This window comes from Chroicocephalus ridibundus, chromosome 19 (genome assembly GCF_963924245.1).
Source record: "Chroicocephalus ridibundus chromosome 19, bChrRid1.1, whole genome shotgun sequence".
In the NCBI taxonomy this organism is placed as follows: Eukaryota; Metazoa; Chordata; class Aves; order Charadriiformes; family Laridae; genus Chroicocephalus; species Chroicocephalus ridibundus.
Genome location: NC_086302.1, coordinates 5,292,404 through 5,306,824, shown reverse-complemented (window position 1 = coordinate 5,306,824; position 14,421 = coordinate 5,292,404). Strand labels below are relative to the sequence as shown.

At 48.5% G+C, this 14,421-nt stretch overlaps 1 protein-coding gene across 1 annotated transcript in view; it reads left to right on the top strand.

Moving 5' to 3' along the window:
- The first annotated feature begins 1,092 nt into the window (after window positions 1–1,092).
- Window positions 1,093–14,421, top strand: part of WASF2 (WASP family member 2) — a 33,109-nt gene continuing 19,780 nt past the window's right edge. Inside the window, exon 1 of the mRNA XM_063355848.1 lies at window positions 1,093–1,215. The gene's annotated coding sequence lies outside the window, so the exon portion shown is untranslated. The remainder of the gene's footprint in view (window positions 1,216–14,421) is intronic.

Below are 14,421 nucleotides of genomic sequence, written 5' to 3'. Positions count from 1 at the left end.
TTTTGGGGGTGGGAGGTGGCTGGGGACGCCCCCCTGCCCTGGTTTGGGGACTGGAGGTGGATGGAGGGGGCTGGGGACCCCCCCACCTTGGTTTGGGGTTGGAGACGGTTGCGGGGCTGGAGACGGATGGGAGGCTGGGGACCCCCACCCTGATTTGGAGACTGGAGGTGGGTGGGGGGCTGGGGTCCCCCCCACCTTGTTTGGGGGCTGGAGGCAGACGGGGGTCTGGGGACACCCCCACCCTTGTTCAGGGGCTGGAGGCGGTTGGGGGGGGCTGGGGACACCCCCTTATTTAGGAGCTGGAAGCAGATGGGGGCACTGAAGACGCCCCCCTGATCCAGGGCTGGAGGTGGTTGGGGGGCTGGGGTGGGGACCCCCCCCGCTTTGGGGCTGGAGGTGGTTGGGGGGGCTGGGGACCCCCCCGGTTTTGGTGCTGGAGGCGGATGGAGCCCCTCGGGGTTTGCAGCAGGGGGACAGGCCCCGCTCCCACTCGCCAGCCCAGCATTGACCCTGTCACCTGCGCCCCCCCACCCCTTCCTCCTCCAGCCCTGTCCCCTAAGCCCCACCCCACATTCCTGGCCCCCGATCCCTGCCCCACAGCCTGCCCCACAGCTGCGCCCCACCCGCCATGGAGTGACACCCCCACTCCCCCAGGTGGAACTTTCCTCGCAGGGCGTGAGACCATAGAGGCGAAAGGCGACACCAAAGGGGAGCTCTCCGGAGCGGGGAGGGGGGGACACGGAAGAGACAGAGCCCCCCTCTCCTCCAAAGCCACCGGAAGGATATCGAGATCTGGCGCTCGCAGACACAGACTGCCATTTTAGAAATGTCGTGGATGTGCGTGGTGTCGCGATTCTCCTCTCAGCCCCGGGAATTTGTCCCAAAGCCGCGCGGGGATCCCCCCATCTAGTCCCCCCGATGGTAAGTTCCACTCTGTTTACTCTTTTTGCGCGGCCGGCTTGGGTGGGGTTCTTCTCCTGCTCCAGTTTCGTACGCAAGTGGCGTAGGGCGGCTTTGATAGACATTAGGGAAAGCCAATAGCGTGGCAGCATCTTTGGCCGGCGAGCCAATGGAACAGCGGACCGGCGGCCGGGAGGAGGCGGGGCGAGGCTCAGTCAGGGCAGGGAGGGGGAGCTGTGGAATGGCGGACGGCCGGGCTGGCCCGCCCTGGTGGTAACGAGCCGAGGGGGCCGGAGGGGACAGCCGCGGAGAGGGGTGAGTACGAGAGGGCCGAGCGGCGACTCCTCGGGCCTCCCGGGCCGTCCATTCCCGGGGGAGAGAGGCGGAGGCGCTGGGGTGGGCTGCTAGGCCCTTGCCAAATAGTGAGCTATTTGGTTGAGCCGGGTACTGTTTCCTGCCACATAGTGAGTCTCCAGGTGGTGTGGGCCCCGGTACCCCGGGCTGGAAGGTGTGGGGCCGACCTGGCCCCGGCCTCGGGACGGGGAGAAGGAAATGGCTTCATCCCTGGACTGACATTTACCCAACCCCTCCCAAGGGCCATGGCTCAGTGCAGGGTGTGTGCCCTGAGCCGTGGCCGGGCTGGCCGGAGGGGCTGGGGTGTAGTGGGGGAGGGCTGGCCTGGAGGCCTGGGTGTCCCAGAGCCCTGTGTTGGGTCAAAGAAATGCCGGTCCTCTGGGCTCTCCCGAGGCCTCGCCGGTGTCTGCTGTCCTGGGGCTGTTACAGAGGTCTGACTTAGTGTGGAATGGCCTGGGGGAGCTGGGGAGAAGGGGGGGTGCTGCAGGGTCCCCTCTAAGGGAGAGGCAGTGGTGCTGGGCTGGGGGAGAGGGGTCCCTCCCTTTCCAGGCTGGTTGCAGCCTCTGGTGTGTGGCTTTGCTATCAGTGCTTGTACAAACGTGTGCGTGTCCGTGTCCAAAGTCTGCCTGTCTGGGTGTGAGCTGGCTGCTCTCGTTGGTGCAAGTTCTGGTGATTGCACTCATGGAGCGTTGCTGTGAAAGCGACTTCTCCCTCCTGGCTCTCTCCCTGCCCCACAATTGGGTGTACCCTTTAGTGTGTCCGGCTACACTTTAAGGTTGTGTGTGAGCCCCTTGACTGTTAACTGTGGGCACACAAAATGTAAAACTAGTTCGGGTGAGACTCTGTGGGTGCTGTAGCATGCTTTGGAAAATGTTTTCCTGAGTATTAAGTCCCTAGGCTCTCTGTGAAAGGAGGCTTTGAAAGGCATAATGGAATATGGTTGGGTAGTTTGGTCAAACGCACTGACCTGCCAGTGACCTCAGACCATATATCTTCCAGAGAAGAAATAAGTTGTTAGGGAATGTCCTTGGGGTTGTACCTCACCAGCATTTAGGTTTGTGTTGGGGTACTCCTTTGGCATACAAATAGCATATGTCCTTTGGAGAAAGGTAAGAGATTGCAGCTTCTTCCTGTTAGCTATTATTTGACCTCAAGGACTTTCCCATGGTGGGATTTTTTTTTTTTCCTGCCAAAAGTTTCACGTTTGGCATTACTCTTTTACTTTCTTTAGTAGCAACATCAGAATTGGGCACCTCTACATAGATCAGACCACTGGTGGGACTGCGTGATGTGTCAATGCCAGGAGTAGGCCTGTTTGATAAGACACTAGAAAACACTGAAAGTCTAAGTCTTTCAGCACTGCAGATGTTGGTGGATGTGAGATTATATTAATAATGGTAAAAACCCCTTGTATTAAGTACACCTGCTGAAGACAGGGTCATGATTGATGGACCTCTCTGTAATCCTCGCACTTCCACGTCCTTCCCAAAGACTTGTGAGATTGAAAAATTGAAAGTAAAAGATGAGAAGCCAGCAGGGTGTGTGTGCTTCCCTGTGACAAAGCTGATGCAAAATGTTACTTTATGGGAAGTGCTAAAGTCTGTATGCCTGGTCACATGAGGAAGGGAAATAGTTACATTTTCCACCCATTTTAAACATCTGCAGAATCGGTTGTTAAAGGCTGCAGGAATTTAAAATGCTGCGTTGCGACACTTTTCATTCTGACTTGCCCCTTATTGACCTTGGGTGGGTTTTTGTCATAGAAACCGATACAGAGTTTAATCTAAAACCTAGTTAAAAACAAACCAAAGCTAACATCTACCCACTGAAAACACAGACAGCATGTTGATAGAGTGACTTTGAAAATCCACTTGCATTCACAGCCAAGGACAAGCTTTATCCAGGAAGTGGGGTGGAGCAGGCCGGGAACTCCAGTTATTTATTTTTATATATATATATATGTATATATATATTAAAGTATTGTGCTTGAAAACATGAAGTTTAAGTGAGAGAGCTTGACCCAAGCTTTCAAGACCCACCTAATGCCGATCCTTGGTCAAGCTACGGTTGTCAGTATCGTCCCTGGGTGGGCTGGTGATGGTGGGGGTCAAACCCAGGACTTCCAGCTTCCAAAGCATTGATCTCTACTTGGTTAAAAGCCTCATTATTTTGGGGGTGAGGAGCAGGTTTACCAGCTCTCCGTGTAGCCCCGCTGAGGCAAGGTACTTTGCTGTACTTTCTAAGTATGGGTTGTAAGAGGATACACTTTCAGGGGTGAACTGAATGTAAACTTTTCCCTAAACTGCTTATTTTCACTACTTTTAAAAAGAAATATGCTATTTTTTTTTATTCGTCCGGTAACAAGTTCAAAAAGTAAATGCCACAATTTCCATTTTTTTTATTTAAAAAAAAATAAAAATCAATCACCCTCTGATGGCTCATGCCTGTCAGACTCCTTCCTCTTCGCAGCTGTGAAGATAAAGCCTTTCCGAGCTGTCTGCTGCTGATCTGGTTTTTCCAAGCGGCTGCACAGGGACATTAGCAAGACCCCTGCTTCATTTCACTGTTCCCACACCTCTGTCCCCAGCCCCCCCTCCAAAAAAAAAAAAAAATCAGTGGTGCAGCAGTGTGATGCCACTGCCTGATCCCAGGCTGGGGCTCGCCCCCCAGTTCTCACTTCAGCTTCTCTCCGGTCTACATTCCTAACAAATCTTTCAAGCTCTGGTTTTACAAAACTATGCTAGGGGGGTGGGTAGGAGGATGCAGGCTAAGGTTGCGGGGGGCGGGGGGGAGGAAAGAAGGAAATACAGTGTGTTTCTGGCTACTTTATTTTGTACGAGTCCTGTTTGAAATGTGTCGTGAAGTGAATGGCTTCCTGAAGAAGGGTCGAGGCTGGAGCTGCAGCCCTCGTGTCTTTAGAGATATCACTGCTGGGGTTTGAAGTGATGAGTTAACAGTGAGGTTCTTTTAAGCGGAGTATAAAACTGGTTTCCCTGTGAATAATGTGACACACCGAACAGAAATGGTGTATTTTTAAGTTACAGCTCAGAAGGTATTTGTGAGCAGTGATTCATTAAAAAGAATACAACCTTTATGATAACTACCAACCCAGTTTCTCAGCATGCTTTGAATATATCTCATTCTTCAGGGCTGGTCTAGGAAAAGTTGATTTCATTCACAAAGCTTAGATAATCACGTAGTGTGGGTGGAGGGGTTAAAACTTCAGTGATTGCCTCATATGCATATAGTTACAGCAGCAAATCCATCTCCTGGTTTTTGGTTTGGGTTTCTTTTTTTAGTATTTTTTGTGGTGATAGAAGAACAAAAAGAAGGTTGTTAGGATTAATGTTTCCACAAAATCAAGTTAGTTTTCTTTGACAGACTGTAATAGGGAAGATTTGAACAAGTGTAAGACTGGGCTTTAATCCTTCTAGATGGTTTCTCTCTGTGGGCTTTCTGGATTCAAATGTTTAATAACTTTAAATGTAAGGTTTGTGTTTTGTCTCTGCTAGGTTTGATGATAATACTTAGCCCTTGGTCATTCAGCTGAGCAAAATACCTTGCTGCGTGTGCTGCACGAGTCGGTCACAAACCAGGAAAAGGACTGAATAGCAATTGTATTTGCATGTGTATAAAGTTCCCGCTGTCCTCATACAGGGTGGCACACCAGCACCCAGCAAAAGCACTGCCAAAAACTTCTTCTGAGGATTAAAATAGCCAGAACAGGCCACCGTCTTATGGCTTAGCGCTGGGCTTGCTCCTTTATCTAGTTTCTAAAGTAATACTGCGCAAAATGCACAGGAGGCAAACGAAAAGTGACACTTTCACTGTGCAGAAATCTAGGAAAGCAAAACGCAGCTATTTTCCCAGCCTGTCTTATGGTGTGTTACTGTTTTCAGCAGCACTCTTGCTTCTGATGGGATCTGTAGTAAGAAATAGTGTATTTGAATATTTATTCTCACTGTGCAAGGATAAATATTTGTGAGATCGGGCCCTTGGTTACCACCGATTAACATTTATTTAAATATTTTAGGTATTTATAAACACTGGATTTAAAAAAAGGCATGTGGAAATGGCTTCTGGGTAATAAGCAAATGACTGCTCAGAACAGAACTACCCTGGTGACATTTACTTCCTTTGTATTTTTGCAACTCTGTGTAATAAAAAGACCTTGTGTTTTCTTTTTGAGGAGGGGAGGCTACCGGTGCTGCCGATGGGGCTCCGCTGCGAAGGGTGTGCTTGCTGACAGGAGCTTCTGCAGAAGGTTATCAGATTCAGACCTGATTCTGATTTATATAGCATTTGTTTTTCCATCTGGAGGTTTACAGGACTTTTTTTTTTTTTTTTTTTTTTTTTTTCCCCCTGCCGGGGAGGCTGTAGCAGGCAGGTCCCCTCCCAGAAGAACTGAAACGTGAATTTCTGTGTTATTTTGTCGAGCAAGCGGCACAGCGGCAGTGCAGAGCGTTAATCGCATTCTCCATCCCGAGCTCGCCTTCGCTGCAGTAATGGGCCTGGGAAATAGTTCCTCTAGATCCTACCCTAATTCTTGAAATCGCAGTAAAGCTTTCTGGTATTACGTTGCTGCTGGAGAAGTGGCGGAGCGCAGGCATATCTCAAGTATGCATCTGCCAGGGACTTTGATGAAGAAAATTTAAAGGACCAGGAATCTCAGCTGGTCTCCCAGGAATGGGGTCAGTGGTGACCTGCTCTGTTCCTTCGACGCCTTCTGTGTTGTCTCTTCTTATAGAGCAGTTTCCCAGACCTGTTTTGGGGAGAAGTGGTGGTTTAAAGGACGCTGTGATGCTAAGAGGGGAAGGAGGGAGATGCCTGTGGAGCAGCAGCAGTTAGCAGTTGTTCTTGAGGGCTTAAATTTCTGCATGGGAAGCTCCACCGCTTCAGAAGAGCTGCTCTGAGATCACCTGTTGTCCTGGGGGGTTTTGGTTCTCCTGCGTTACTGTTGGAAAAGGTGCACAGTCCAAAATGGAACGGACGACACACAAAGAGCTGCCCTCTAAAAATAATTTGTTCTTACCGCTGCCGCGAATCAAACCTAACCCATGAGTTTATTATTTTGGTTTCTGCTGAAAGTGCTCAATAAGAATTGAGAGCTTCCTTTGCGTTGTCTGATGCAGGCAGATAACCTTCTCGGAAGGTGCTTGTTTAGTATGAATGGTGATGCATTTATTCAAACAACTCCTTTATGAAGCAAAGACACACATAGATTGGAGATTAAAATCTCCTAATTGTAAGGTGAAGGGCATAAAAGGAAGCGTCTTTTCACCTAGCCTATGATAAATGTGGGACTTGCTGCCCCGGGATCTCGTGGATGCTGACTGTTTAGTTGAGTTCAGAAACGGATGAGACCAGTTTATGGAAGTGAAATCCATAAAGGTCAATTAAATGATAATGTTTGTTTCCGCATGGCCTTAAGGTGCGGTGGGACGCTGCAACGTGGAAAAGGACAGCAGGGAGAACTGTTGCTCTGTGCTTGCCTTGTTTCATGCGCTTTTCTTTATGCATCTGATATCTGGCTACCGATGGACGGAGGATGCTGGTTTACCTGGAGGCTGCATGACCTAGCGTGGCTATTCTTAAGTCCTGCGGCTTAGAGTTTCTTCTCTTGTTTGTTCGCTGACGTTGCCGATGATGTTGCAGAGCAACCTGCCTCTTCCCAGCCTCCATTTTCCCCCCCGCTCATAAAACTGGGCTAATGACTCTGACCTTTTGTTTGTAAAGCAAAAGGAAAAGGATCAACAAAATACTGGGGCTTATTTACTATCATTACTGAAATGATGAGCAATGCCACTTTGCGCTACTTCAAAGAGGCTTCGCTTATAAGATGCTGGAAATCCCTAGAGAGAGAAAATGTTTCAGATGGAAAAGGAGGAGGGGGGAATATTCCTCCCGTTCTCATCTCGTAAGTGTACTCTCCCGCAAGGCGTGGAGGTGGTATCTCCAGCCATCTCCTCTCCCAGCTGGGCTATTTAAAATAGCCCCTGACAATCTCTGCTTTTTTCCGTACTAGCCAAACTGGCTGCTGTCACTGATCGCGTAGGAGCGAGTTCTGCATAAATTGTTCACATGCTGTGGAGTTTTGCGAAGTACTTTGTTGACCTATTGTATTACCACTAATAAGATTGAATGTGGTTTTAATTTCTCGTTTCCTCTTTTCACTGGATGCCCTTTTCCTACTTCTTAGAGTCTTACTTCAAGTCTCTGTGTAGCAAAAGTCTTTTTCTGCCGCTCAAAGAATGAATGATGCTTTGCTTTCAGGCAGCTCCGCACTGGAGGGCTTTAAGTGGCATTCAGAGAAGGCTATCAGCCACAATATCTGATGTATTGGTGTAGCTGCGGTTCATGCATGGAGTGCAAAAAATGGGATTTAATTGGGAGGGAGGGGGAATAGCGGCCCTGGCTGAATGGATGGGTGAAAGTTCCCCGACCACCCCTTAGCCCGGCAAATAGTTCGTTGAGTGCTCGCCAGAGCGGAAGCGAGTTCCCTTTCAGGCACCCTGCTTTTGTGCGCCGTAAGAAAAAGCACACACTCTTATGGTTTTGGCCTTGCAGCTGCAAAAAAAAAAAAAAAAAAAAAAAAAAAAGTGAGAGAGAACGGTGCACACACCCAGATCCTGTTCTTTCAATACCAACAGCTGCCGAGCCCATCCTTTGCTGGAGGAAGGCATATAGCTATAAACACAGCTTGTGTAAAACCTTTACCTTCTGTCTAGGGCAGCATGAAATAACTGGCCGCTTCCCTTTTGGAGGCTAAATTAAAGACGCGTGTAATTAACTTATACAAAATAGCCTTTTGGTTGCTATTGAGAATTCAATATTGTATCAAGGAGGTTACATCTAGGGTCTGGCTTCACATGAGAGGTTTCCATAAAGCAGCTTATTATAGACCTTGTGGTGAGCTTTGATAGAACGACTTGCATCTTTAGCATCCCTAATACGGTCTAATCTCTCTCCTCCCGAAAAGATTGGTTCAATGAAGTGATGGTTTCAAACCCTCCGAAATAGTTTTGGATGGGCCAGAGCCTGGAGTTTGCGCTGCAGATTACATAAGGTGAGATCACTCCTGGGCTCAGAACATGCGAAATGGAAACAACTACAGCTCGAAAAGAATATTTTTCTGACTGTCCCAAGGAGATTACACAGGCATCTGTCACCCCGTCCAAGCTGAAATTTGACCCTGCTCTGTCAGACCGGGGGGCTGAATGAAACAGTGGGGCCTTGCTGAAGTCTGCCTGGAAGGTTGTTCGGTCCCGCTGGCTGCCGGGATGGAGAAAGTGACTCCAAGGATTGTCATGCTGTTGAGCAAAACCAGAAGACCGCTACTCGCGGCTTCCTGCAGCTCTGCCTGCAAATCCCAAACGGCAGCCTGGGATCATGCGCCGTGCCCGTACGTTGCACAGATGGCTTGTGTGCACACGAAAACCAGATTGGGTGTTCCTGTGGGGTCTCCTGGCTGGGCACCTCTACGGAAGAACTGTGTAGTCCCAGATATGGGATAGGATCCTTCTCCCCCAGCCCTGGTTCCTCTTCCCACCCTCGGACAGGACAAACCGTAGGCGTGGGGGAGGAGAACTGTCTGGAAAACCCCAGATACTTGGTGGCTTTTGGTATTGGTGGGGTTGGGACCTGCCTGTTCACCCGAGCTTATAGTAGTACCCATCTCACTTGACTCCTGAGATCAAAAAAGCATATTCAGGGTCTTAATGTGGCATCATGTATATCTCTTTCTTTTTTTTTTTTTTTTTTAATTTTCCCCCCTCTGCAATAGAAAACCCATGTGTTATTTTGACTTTATTATAAAGACGCTGTTCATAAACCATTTTAATTTAGATGCTCAAGGCTGTTCTCTTGGTTTTTTTGTGACACAAATCCCAGCAGATATAACACTTCTGGAAAATATCAGGGAGTCGGTGTCTTTTTTTTTTTCCCCTCCTTGTGTCAAAGGTTAACTTAAAATATTAATGTTGCAAAGATTCATTTAAGATATTAAAACTGTTCAGGCAAGAATACATGTACATATTGTAATTACTTCCTTTTTCTTACAATTAAAGTAATTGGATTATATTTAATGAGCTATTTACATTTAATAATTAAGAAAAGACTTATCTTTCCAGCATTCCCCAAGTGGAGCAGAAGGGTGGGGGCACTCGGAGCTGTGATATAATTATCTAGGCGTGAGTTGAAACTGAAAGAGCAGTTGAGCTGTATAGAAAACACTTGGAACTGGTTTGTTCCTACTCTTTCATTAATCAAAATAGTTTAGTGTGTGTTAAAGGAGGGGAGGCCGAGCTTTGCTGCAAATGAGACAGAGTTTATCTGCTGAAAAGGAAGGTTAAAATATGTTCAGACTTCAGGAATAAGTCATTTAGAAGAAAAACCACACCCTCGCTTTCCGTATTAATTACCGAGCGCTGCCCTAGAATGAAAATGTGCTGATGTATTGTGAGAGTTGTGCTTTGCACCGCGCGCTTTGTTAGCGCTAACAGGCACAAGCCTTTCCTCTTGCTGGAGGAGGCTGGTGTGAAGGAGAGGAAGAAAACACGCTATCCTCATTAGCAGTAATTCAGCCCGGCAATGAGCGATTCAGCGGTGTTTGCTTTAGCAGCCGCGCACCATTTGCAGAAGTCGGGCTGTGGTTCTGCGCAGGAATTCCGCAGCGACGGCGTGAGGCTCGGAACCCAACTCCCTCCAGATGAAGCTGTTGGGAGCGACGCTGCTTGGGTTGCCACCTAAATTGCATCTCTTCTAGTCAAAACCTTTACGGTGAATTCAATGCTGTTACGGACTTTGGGGCTTGGAAAATGAAATCTTGTGACTTATATCCAGAGCTCGTTTTGCCTGGACTGGGACAGAAGCAAACGGATGATTCTGCCAAGGAAAGCTCCTCAGCCTTGACCTTTAAGGACTGGCTTTTGGGACAAAATGGCAACCCCGTTTTAGTAGGCATCTCTCTCTCGGGTCGCTGTCACTGCTCACCCTGGTGGCTGTTACTGCTCAGGGGACCCGTCTCCTGGGACAGGTTGAGGCTGATTCCTTGAATAGTCTCATTGACTTGGACAATGGTTTGGGCTCGGTGATGTTGGAGACCTCCTGCCCGTGGACTGAAACCTGCCCATGGACCAGGCCTCTCCTCGCATACTCCTAAAACATTTGAGAGTCGATAGTGGGTTTCCTGTACTTGAGTACGCCAAACCTACCTGTTGATCGAAGCTTGTGACAGTACGTATTATCACTGACCTTGTCAATCCTTGCCAAAACTGTCCCTAGGTTGAACAGAAAGCGTTCTGCTCCCTTTGCTGCTCCCGTTTCCTAGGAAGCAACAAAGCCAGAGCTCCTCTGGCGCTGAAGGAGCCCTGCCTCTCTCCTGATGTATATCCTCACGGCAAAGACCTTGAAACCTTTCTGTTTCGGAGCTTTAATTCCTGTTTAATCAATAGTTCTGTATTCTGAGAATCAAATCCCTGTGACAGCTCTCTTTAATTGAGCTAAACTGCCTTTCTCTTGTCACAGCTCTTCTAGAGTTTTATTTAAATGCGTTTGTTCTGCCTGTATCCTCGTCAGGCATTGATAGGAACACCAGGTGACCCTCTTTGTTTAACTTGTTTTTCAGCTAAATGAATGGAAACATTAATTAGGGCAATGGTGTGTTTTTTAGGAATAAAAAAAAAAAAAAAAGGAGTCTAGGTCAAACTGCTGGCTGTATTTGCACTCCAACAGAAGCCGGGAGGATCTGCATGTTCCCTGTGAGTGACGCCCCCATCCTTCCACCCCCAGCTTGATTTCTGCCAGCAGCTTCGAGCGAGTCCCTCTCCAGGAGAGCAGGCTGGCATTTGTTCCAGCAAGATCGTCTTCAGCAAAGCTGATAACAAAAGTTTGAAAGGAAGAGCCAAATTTTCAGTCACACCTGTGCAATCCCCTTGAGGGCAGTAAATGATGACGATAATGTGTGAGCCAGACAAAAAAAAAAAAAGAAAAAAAAAAAAGGCAGAAAATGGCTTTCTGAGCCTCTTTTGCATTTTTCAGAGCCAGCAGACTGGAGGGAGGGGGGGTGAACAGGGGAGGAGAGGAGGAAAAAAAAAAAAAAAGAGTATTTTTACTCTGGGAACTGAGCGGGCTGGGTGTTTGTTGTCTCAAGGACTCCACAGCGCGCTGTACAATGCTTCGTTATTCTGCGAGATCAGGGCTGACGTTTCCTAGTGTCAGAACATCGCTGTGGAAATGTGCAGCGCTGCTCTTGCCCCACGCTATTACCGAAACACCTCTTTCGTAACGCCGGCAGATCGTATCTGCGAAGTTCCCGAGTTGGTGATTGAAATGGATTATTAATATACAGAGGGGTTATGTATGGTGGGGTTTTTTTTGGTTTTTTTTTTTTTTTGCGGTTGGCTAACTGTGGTCTCCTGAAGGCCCCGTGTTTTCGGTAGATCCTGCTTCAGGAAAGCTTTTGTGCGCTGGTGGGTGAAAACGCAGCCTGCGCTTTTCCATCTTAGCTGCTGGTAAGAGATGGTGGGCAACGTTTTCCCCGGTGCCTGGGTTTTTTTTTTTTTTTACCAGTGCATCTCCCTCCCCTGTGGCTTTTGGGGGAGAATAGACCACTGTGAAAGGAAGCAGCCCTGCAGCTGCCCTTCACTGCTGACTCCTGCTCAGCTGCTGGCAGGCTGGGCTGTTAATGACAGATGAGCCTGTGACGCGTTTTTGGGAATGAATACTTGTTACAGCTGGCGGGATGGAGTAGTTTGTGGCATCACATGGCAGTTTGCTCTATAATTTCACTCCCTATTGCTCGGATGCAGCACTGATTGCTAGGTCTCTCTCCGAGTGGGGAACTGTAGCATTTCTGATTGCTGCATCCCACTTCTCCGTGGCTGCATTGTGAGCTTGGATATAGCCCTGAGCACTCAGCAGAGCCTTCTGCTGAATTTTTTTTTTTTTTTTCTCAGTTCTCCGTGTGTGCGTGTGTGGCTGCTGCTTCCCTTTCTGCTAGTCTTTTGGGGTTACATAAAAGCCAGTCTCTTTCTGGCCATTACAGCTACATGGGGGAGTAGTTACTGCTGAGAGAAGCTTGAAATTTGAAGCAGAGTTGTCACAGACATTAGAAAGAACAGTCAGTCTGCGTTGGCAAGCTACTGAGTTAAGTCTCATTTCATACTGATGGGAATTTCAGATCTGATTATCTCCTTCCTCCCTCATTCCCAAACCTGCTGGTGTGTCTAATCCCCCGATGGGTACTCCTAAAGGCTGCTCTCCAAGGCGCTTAGCTGAAGGCTTGGTCTCCTTGGCTATGCTGCTTGTTTGTGTCCGGGCAGAGGATTTTCGAAGCCTTGCTGAGGGCAGGGTGATTGGTCACCCCGACGTACTTGAAAATCAAGCCTAATTTCCCTCCCCTTCCCCCAAAATGCGCTCTGTCCTCCTTAGGTGCTTTGTGCTACACCAGACACTATGACAGATGATATCACTGCTGGGGTCCAGATTTATTTGCAGATGGTCCCTGATCTAAGAGGTTGTGTGTCACATTGAGTGGGGAATTACCCAGGTGACTCCCAGTAATGCTATGCTAACTGGTCAAATACCAGCGAGAAGAACCTTGCCAGATCTCTCCCTCCAACTTGCCTGTTATTTACAGCTCTTTGTGTGCGTCGCGTACGCGCGTCTCACCTTGTAGTCCTGCCTGCCTTCTCCTCTGCACCATGGTGTTGACTCTGCTATCTGCCTGCTCTACGAAAATAATTTAAAAAAAAAAAAAAAGAGGCTGGTTCCTCTCTTGCTGTGCAGTGCTGTTTTCTGCTCTGCTCCAAACTGCTTGTTAAGGAGTATTTGCTCCGAGTTGCTGTTTTCAGTTGACAGAACTCGGCGTTGGAAAGCAAATACTCAATCCTAGAATGTCCCTGTATTGCTTCTCAATACTTGTAATCAAAGGCTGTCTCCTTTATTGTTCGTAACAATTGTCCAATTTTACTGTGCCAGCCCTATTTATTAAAAATAGTCAATAAGACGCAGCTTTGCGCGCGGGGTTTATAGACTGGCAGTTCTTGTTTGAAACGAACCAATTGTACTTGATTCTAATCCAGAACTGGGATTCCTGAGCGATCTGCTGCAGCAGAGCTCATGGGGAGAGCGGTCGATGACTTGCTGATAAGAAATCTCAGAGCGGCACGCTCTTCTTGAATTTACCTCGTGCTTTGCTCAAAGCGCTGGATTCGGAAAGGCAAAAATTGCAAGGCGCGTGGGTTTTTTTTCCCCTTTATGGGCCTGTGTTGCGCCATGCTTGTTCCTCAGTGCCCCGAGAGTATTTACAGAAATAATCGCCAAAGTCAGAATTCACCTAAAAACTGGTGAGCAAGGCATTCGAGGTGAGAGCTTATCTTAGAGGGAGCGGCGTGTCAGATCGGCAGCCACGTGAAGAACCGCTACGCGTGGATCCTGCTTTCTTGGAGAAATACGAGGCACCCGAGACCACCGTACATGCGGTGAGCGAGCCCAGGACGGGGAAGGATGATGGGGAGCAAAAACCTGGTGAAGTCTGGAAACGAGGTGCCGGTTGCGGCTGGAAGATCGGTAGGAATGTAGGAGCGGTGAGCTCAGCTTCCAGGGCTTTTGTCGCGCTCAGCAAACTTTTTCTGGGCCGACGCAGGGCTGCGGAGCGGGCCAGGGCTCGGCAACGCCTGCGTAAGCATTTTGGGAGAGGGGAAATTATGAGGAATTCTGGCAATGCCCGGCTGGAGGTGGGGCAGCGTACAGCTGCGGGGAGGCGAGGGGAAAAGAGCTACGGGGCGAAGCTGGGCTTTTCGGATGGTTTGGCTTTTAGTCACCGCCATCATAACAAGGCTGGGAGCCTTCTTTTTTTCAAGCCGTGACTTGGAGACTTCAGAGGAAATGCTTGCCCTGAGCAGGTAGGAAGGTTCTGATTCAAGTAAGAGAGAAAAATCATTCGTTACCATAAGAAAAGCCCTTACTACTTGTTTTTAAGAAGGTGTGAAGCACGGTGGTTGGGAGGATGACTGTTTTGAACGGTGATTGATGCAGCAGTGCGTGTGGATTTGGCACAGGACCGGTTTCGGTGTTGGCCCATTTCCTTACGGCTCTCCCAACCAGCGGTGCTCTGCAACCAGCAAAGATCACTTAACTTCTCTCCTCACATCGCTAGCGCTGTGT